The sequence below is a fragment of the Chrysochloris asiatica genome, unplaced genomic scaffold, assembly GCF_000296735.1.
Source record: "Chrysochloris asiatica unplaced genomic scaffold, ChrAsi1.0 scaffold00164, whole genome shotgun sequence".
In the NCBI taxonomy this organism is placed as follows: domain Eukaryota; kingdom Metazoa; phylum Chordata; class Mammalia; order Afrosoricida; family Chrysochloridae; genus Chrysochloris; species Chrysochloris asiatica.
Window position 1 is genome coordinate 1,954,815 of NW_006408682.1, and position 7,663 is coordinate 1,962,477.

Below are 7,663 nucleotides of genomic sequence, written 5' to 3' on the forward strand. Positions count from 1 at the left end.
CGGACTAGAAAGCAATAGATTTCTTGCTTCTGCCACAAATTCCCCCAGCTGTGAGCCTTCCAACCTTCTAAGTATTCCTTTACATGTGGTTCAGAGTTCTGGGACCATCCCTGAGCCTTCGTGTTCGGGTATTCTGTGTTGTTTTTGGCGGAGCTCTCTGCTATACATCCACCTGATCTGCCATCTTGTTTGCTCTCGTCATAAGGTTTTCATCTCTGTAAATCTGTATGGAAGCAGACTGCCATATCTTTTTCCCATGGGGAGTGGCTAGTGATTTTGAACAGCCAGCTTTTCAGTTAGCAGCCAAGTGCTACGGTCATTGAACTGCCAACATTCCATCACTACATAACTGCATAGCAGAAGAGCACTACATGATTACAGCATCACCCATTTCAAAACTATGATGGCTTACCTAGCAAGTCTCAAATGTCTTGATCTCAGGTATCTTCCTTTACAATCCTATGAATTACTGAAAACCTCTATGTACTTGTGTTTATGTGAATTTTATTTATCTCCAAAGCTTATTGTTGTATGCCTTTGAGTCAACTCTCAGTCATAATGATACAATTTCTATACTAGAAATTTAAACTTACAATTTCTAAAACAAAAATATACAAATGCACATTGCATTTGTTACCAAAGTAGTGAAGTTATCACATGTCATGTATCCTCTGGAAAACTCCATTGTGCAATAGGAAGAAAATAAGAGTTTAAAAAATGAAAGTATCATGTTAGTATTATTTATAAAATTAGTTTTAGCCATACAGACATGGAAAGATGTCAAGGAGTCTCAGGGGATCCCAGAAAACACCTTGAGACCCACTGTCATAGAAGAAACAATTCTATATATAACTTACGTCACATTTTCTCTTAATCCTCTGTATTCAGCCCCAGTCATCCCTAGCATACCTTTGTGTCTGTATCCATGCTTATATTCGTTAGCAGCGGTCATTCACTCATCCTTTAACACAAATACTTACTGTGTAATTAATTATGTATCTGGGGTTGTCCAAGGTAAACAGTGAAGATACAATATTTGCCTTTAAGATCTAAGAATATATTTGAATAATGGGGACACATAACTCACATTTTTCAGGTTCTCTGAATGCCTGGTGTATCATTGTAGGGTGAGCACTGGACTGCTAACCACAAGGTCTGCAGTTCAAACCCACCAGCTGATCCTCGAAACCCTATGCAGGGTCACTATGAGTGGGAACTGACTTGACAGTGCTTTACAGCAACAACATGGTAGAGGAAATGATAAAGCTTTTTACTCTTGCAAAGATCTGCAGTCTTGGAAATCCTATACAGGGTTGCTATGAGTTGAAATGGACACAATGGTACATAACAACAACAACATGGTAGAGATGTATACACAGTGCAATGCTTTACAGCAACAACATGGTAGAGGAAATGATAAAGCTTTTTACTCTTGCAAAGATTTGCAGTCTTGGAAATCCTATACAGGGTTGCTATGAGTTGAAATGGACACAATGGTACATAACAACAACAACATGGTAGAGATGTATACACAGTGCTGCAGAAGCAGAGAGGAGGATATCTGGGTAGCCATGATTGACTCATGCATTTCTGCTATTTGAAATTTTCTTCTCTCCCTTCTACAAATGGAAAGCTTTATCATTCAAGTCAAAGATCAAATATTTTTTTGTCTATGAGTTTTATCCTTGTGCATTAATTCTAACTTCCTGCTTTCTCATATTGCACAAAACTTTAAGAAAATGCTCCATTATGATCTTAATTTTATTTTCTTGATGTTGTGAAAAATTAAAAAAAAATATTGAGTTGGTACAACATAGTCCACAAAGATAATATTTTGCATCCTACTTTGTGAGTAGAACCAGGGTCTTAAAAACTTACGAGTCACCATCTAAGGTGCAGCTATTGGTCTCTCCCTGTGTGGAGAAGAAGAAGAGTGACACAAATTGTAGACACTTGAAATTAATTAGTCCAATGGACTAATTGACCAAAGGAGCACCAGACTCCATGATACTGAGACCAAGACCAGAACTAGATAGTGTCTGGCTACTACTATGGACTTCTCTGAAAACTGTCACATTAGAAGGTCCTGTATAGACTGGGATAAAATATAGAATGAAATATTATATATATATATATATACACACACACACACACAAAAGACCAGGCTTGCCAATCAAAGAGACTAGAGGAACCAAAAACTATGGCACTATGGCACTTCACGTCTAGAACTGACTCACCCTCATAATTCCAATTTCAGCCAAGCAGTAGTATGTAGGGGGGAAGCAATACTAGTGAGGTAAGTGTACCGTAGGGTGGTCAACCATTCAAGATCACAAGGACAGTATTTGCCTAAGGACAAAATTCAGAAGAGATGAGCAATAAGGAAGAATGGGAATAATCACTGGAGGAAGAGGGATAAGTGATAGTCCATGGAAGGAATTGCAATCATTGAAATGAAAGTGATAGTCCATGGAAGGAATTGCAATCATTGAAATGAAAAGAAGTATATGGGTTGTTGAAAGTAAAACTGATGATCTGCTCTGTGAACCTTCACTCCTATCAAAATAAAAAGTTTAAAGAAAAACTTCATTTGCCAGCATGCCTCAGGAAGTCTTCGGGCTCCCATTCTTCCTCTCCCTCTACCAGCATTTTCCCAAAAAGAACATTCATTCAGATTTATTCCTGGAATTTCCATAGATTAAGCTGCTAAAAGACTCAAAAAAGTTTAGTAACAAGTTTTAAGGGATCTCACCATTGCCTTGTGTGTATTAAAGCATGATTTTGTAAATGTCAGCAAGTCAGAATGTTTTGCACATAAGTTCTATGAAAAATTCCTTTCATTGCAATACTTTCGTGAATCCTCATAAGGTGCTGCCCAATCCTGGATCATTTTGTTCCTTTAGTAAACTCTTTACTTAAAAAAAAAAAAAAAAAGTCATTCTGTGTTCTGTGACCCATAAGAAAAGAAGTTATCATTGAGGCATTGAAAATAGTTTACTGTTTAAAATATAAACAAGAGAGGTTATGTATTTTATATTATATAGATTAGGACCAGACTCCTGGTGTGGCATTGTAGGATCAGCACCAGACTGCAGACCACAAGGTTGATAGTTCAAACCAATCAACTGCTCCTAGGAAACCTTATACAAGGTCACTATGAGTTGGAAACAACTTGATAGGACTTAACAACAACCAGGTTAGGACCAGGACCATATTAAAATCGTCAACACTGATAATCTGCTTATATATGTATGTTACGTATCTCATCCTTTCTATCTACATACATGTATGTATAGAAATACTAATCTATCTGGCTGTCTCTGGAGTCCTGGTGGGGCACTGGCAGACTAATGCACTGGACTGCAAGGCTGGTGGTTCCGGGTCACCAGCTGCTCCTCAGAAACCCTATACAGAGTTTTATGGGTCAGAACCAACTGGAAAGCACTTAACATCAACAAATCTCTATCTATCTATCTATCTATCTATCTATCTATCTATCTATCTATCTATCTATCTATCTATCTATATAAAGAGAGACTGACTTTTGAAGCTTGCAAAGTTTGACTTGTCCAAATAAAGTACTGTGATATCTTATTGAACATAACTAATATAAATACATATTCTATCTAGTGCTTGAATTTTTCCAGCAATGTTTTCAGTATTTTGTCTAGTCTCCTTTTTGTTTCTTCATCAATATGTTTTCTCTCTTTCCTAAAATGTATATATGGAGAGAGAGAGAGAGAAATAAAACATTGTAAATATGCATGTGTGTATTTTGAATTACCCATGATGTAACTTCTTTTAAAATGTGATTATAATATTAGTGATTGAATGCAAATATGGTGTATGCAATTTTAGCAGAATTATATGGACTGAGATGATAAAAAATTTACTGGATGTAAGATGTTAAGATTTTTTACAAAAATTCCACATATTCTAAAACAAAGAAAATGAGTCCGTGAGTTTAGTTGTTTCCATAGCAATGCAGAAGTCTATTGATCTTCGACAATGAAAAACTGACTTTTACCAATTTTGCTTTAAATGGCTCATACTTCAGTTTGATGCATATTTCTTAGCAAATTCTATAATTATAAATGAACAAAAGAAAAGATTTCATAAAGAAAATAAATACACATTCTAGTGCTTGCATTTTGTTGTCAATATTTTCAGTTTTTTGTTTGTTATTATTGTTAGGTGTCATTGTTTCGATTCCATCTCAGTGACCTTATACACAGCAAAACTAAATACTGCCAGGTCCTGCCACATCCTCACAAGCATTCAGCTTCAGCCCATTGCTGCTGCCACTGTGCCAATCCATCTGGTTTGGGATCTTCCTCTTTTTCATGACCTTCTACCTTACCTAGTGTGATATCTTTCTCCAGGGACTGGTGTCTCCTGATATTATGTCCGAAGTAGGAGATACGCTGTCTCGCCATCCTGGCTTCCAAGAAGCATTCTAGTTATACTTTATCCAACAGAGATTTATTTGTTATTCTAGCAGTCCATGGTACTTTTAATATTCATCTCCAACACCATACTTAATTCTTCTACAGTCTTCCTTATTCACTGTCCAACTTTCACTGCATATGAGGTTATTGAAAGTACCCTGGTATGGGTTAGGCACACCTTAGTCCTCAAATTGACATCTAAGCCAAGCAGGTCTTGTGCAGTCTCCTTTTTGTTTCATCAGCAATATTCTCTAAGGCATCTAGAATCTGAGTTTGTAATCTCAGGATTGTACTTGATGCTAGAGCTTGGCCTTTCCAACATATATTAGAAAAGCTTATTAATACTTGATTACTGGTAAACTATGTTTTAAGAACTTCCTATCAGTGAGGAAAGGTGGCAAAAATATGCGTAATTCAAAAGTAGAAAGAAAATAATGAAGTGTTTATAGACAACTATCTATTCTACTATGTCCTACAATATTAAGTGAATGCATAATACATGGTATAAAAATTGCATGGTCCTTACATTCTTTTTCTCATTTTTGCTTATCTTTATCCCCTTTGTTGTTGTTGTTGCTGAGTGCCTTTGCGTCGGTTCTAACTCATAGTGACCCTGTATAGGGTTTTCAAGGAGTGATTGGTAAGTTTGAACCACCGACCTTGCAATTCAAACCAACCGTGCAGTCCATTGCTTTATCCCACAGTGCCCTACCAGGGCCCCTTTTCTCCTTTGGCCCTTTATTATTGTTGTTATGTGCCGTGGAGTCGGTTCTGACTCATAGAGACCCTGCACAGGTTTTCCAAGGCTGTAAATCTTTATGAGAGCAGAAAGCCTCAACTTTCTCCCACAGAAACACTGGTAGTTTCAAACTGCTGACCTGCCAGTTCACAGATCAATTCGTAACCACTATGCTACCAGAGTTCCTTTGGTCCTTTAGCCCTTATATATTCCCCATATTATTTACCTGTCTTCATCATACTACTTCTAACCTCTTTCTTGTTGTATATAGCTTTCTTGTATATTGACCTCCTTGTCACTCAAGTTAACATGTGTCTTTCTGGAAGCTATGACACTGATATTTTAAATACCAGCAGGGCCACCCAAGGTGGACAGGTGTCAGATGAGCATCCAGAGGAAGGCAGACTACAAAGAAGGAGTGACAAATTACTTCTGAATATTTAGTCAATGAAAGCCTTATGAATAGAGAAACATTGTCAGATATAGTGGCAGAAAATCATCCCCTCAGTTTGGAAGGCACACAAATGTGACTGGGAAAGAGCTGCCTCCTCAAAGTAGAGTCGACTGTGATGACACAAATGGAGTAAAGCCCATGAGAATAAAGCCCGTGGGAATAAAGCCTTCATTTGCTGATGGGGCACAACTCAAAATGAATAGAAACAGCTGTAAACATCCATTAATAATTGGAACATGGAATGTACGAAGTATGAACCTAGGAAAATTAGAAAATGGCAAAAATGAAATGGAACACATAAACATCGATATCTTAGGCATCAGTAAGCTGAAATGGACAGGTATTGGCCATTTTGAATCTGACAGCCACATGGTTAACTATGCCGGGAATGACAAACTGAAGAGGAATGGTGTTGCGTTCATTGTCAAAAAGAATATATCCAAATCAGTCATGAGATACAATCCTGTCTGTGATAGGATAATATCCATGCACCTGCAGGGAAGCCTAGTTAATACCACTATTATTCAAATTTACGCACCAACCACTAAAGCCAGTGAAGATGAAATATAAGAATGCTACCAAATTATTCTATCTGCAATTGATTGATTAAACATGCAATCAAGATGTATTGATCATCACTGGTGATTGTAATGTAAAGGTTGGGAGCAAAGAGGAAGGATCAGTAGTTGGAAAATATGGGCTTGGTTATAGCAATGATGCTGGAGATCTCATAATAGAATTCTTCAAAATCAATGACTTATTCATTTCAAATACCTTCTTTAGACAGCATACGAGATGACTATACACATGGACCTCACCAGATGGAATACACAGAAATCAAATTGACTACATCTGTTTAAAGAGATGATGGAAAAGCTCCATATCATAAGTCAAAACAAGGCCAGGGGCAAATTGTGGAACAGACAGTCAATTACTCATAAGCAAATTCAAACTGAAGCTGAAGAAAATGAAAAGAAGTCCACAAGAGCCAAAATATGACTTTGAATATATTCCACCTGAATTTAGAGATCATCTGAAAAACAGATTTGATACATCAAACACTAAAGACCGAAGACCAGAAGAGTTGTGGGATGACATCAAGAACATCATACATGAAGAAAGCAAGAAGTCATTAAGAAGACAAGGGAGAAGGGAAAGGTCAAAATGGATGTCAGAAGAGACACTGAAACTTGATCTCCAGGGTAGAGACACTAAATCAAATGGAAGAAGTGAGGAGGTACAAGAGCGGAACAGAGCACTTCAAAGGTCAACTTGAGAAGATAAAGTCAAATATTACAACAAAATGTGCAAAGATCTGGAGTCAGAAATCCAAAAGGGAAGACCACACTCAGCATTTCTCAAGTTGGAGGAACTGAAGAAAAATTCAAGCCTCTACTCTCATTATTGAAAGATTCTCTGGGCAAATTATTTAATGATGCAGAAAGCATCAAAAGAATATGGAAGCAATACACAAAGTCACTGTACCAAAAGGAAACGGTCAATGTTCAACCATTTCTAGAGGTAGCATATGATCAAGAGCCAATGATAGTGAAGGATGAAGTCCAAGGTGCGTTGAAAGAATTGGCAAAGAACAAGGAACCAGGAATTAATGGAATAAAAATTGAACTCTTTCAAGAAAGTTAGGCAGAACAGAAGGCACTCACACATCTATGCCAAGAAATTTGGAAGACAACTACCCAACTGACTGATTGGAAGAGATCCGTATTTGTGCTTATTGCAAAGACAGGTGACCAAACAGAATTGGGAAATCATCAGACAATATCTTTGATATTCCATGTGAGTAAAGTTTTACTAAAGGCTGCAAGCATACATTGACAGAACTTCCAGAAGTTCAAGCTGGATTCAGAAGAGGACATGGAATGGGGGATATCAATGCTGATGTCTGATAGACCTTGGTTGAAAGCAGAGAATATCAGAAAGATGTTTACCTGTGTTTTATTGACTATGCAAAGGCTTTTGAATGTATGGATCATGACAAGCTATAGACAACATTGCAAAGTA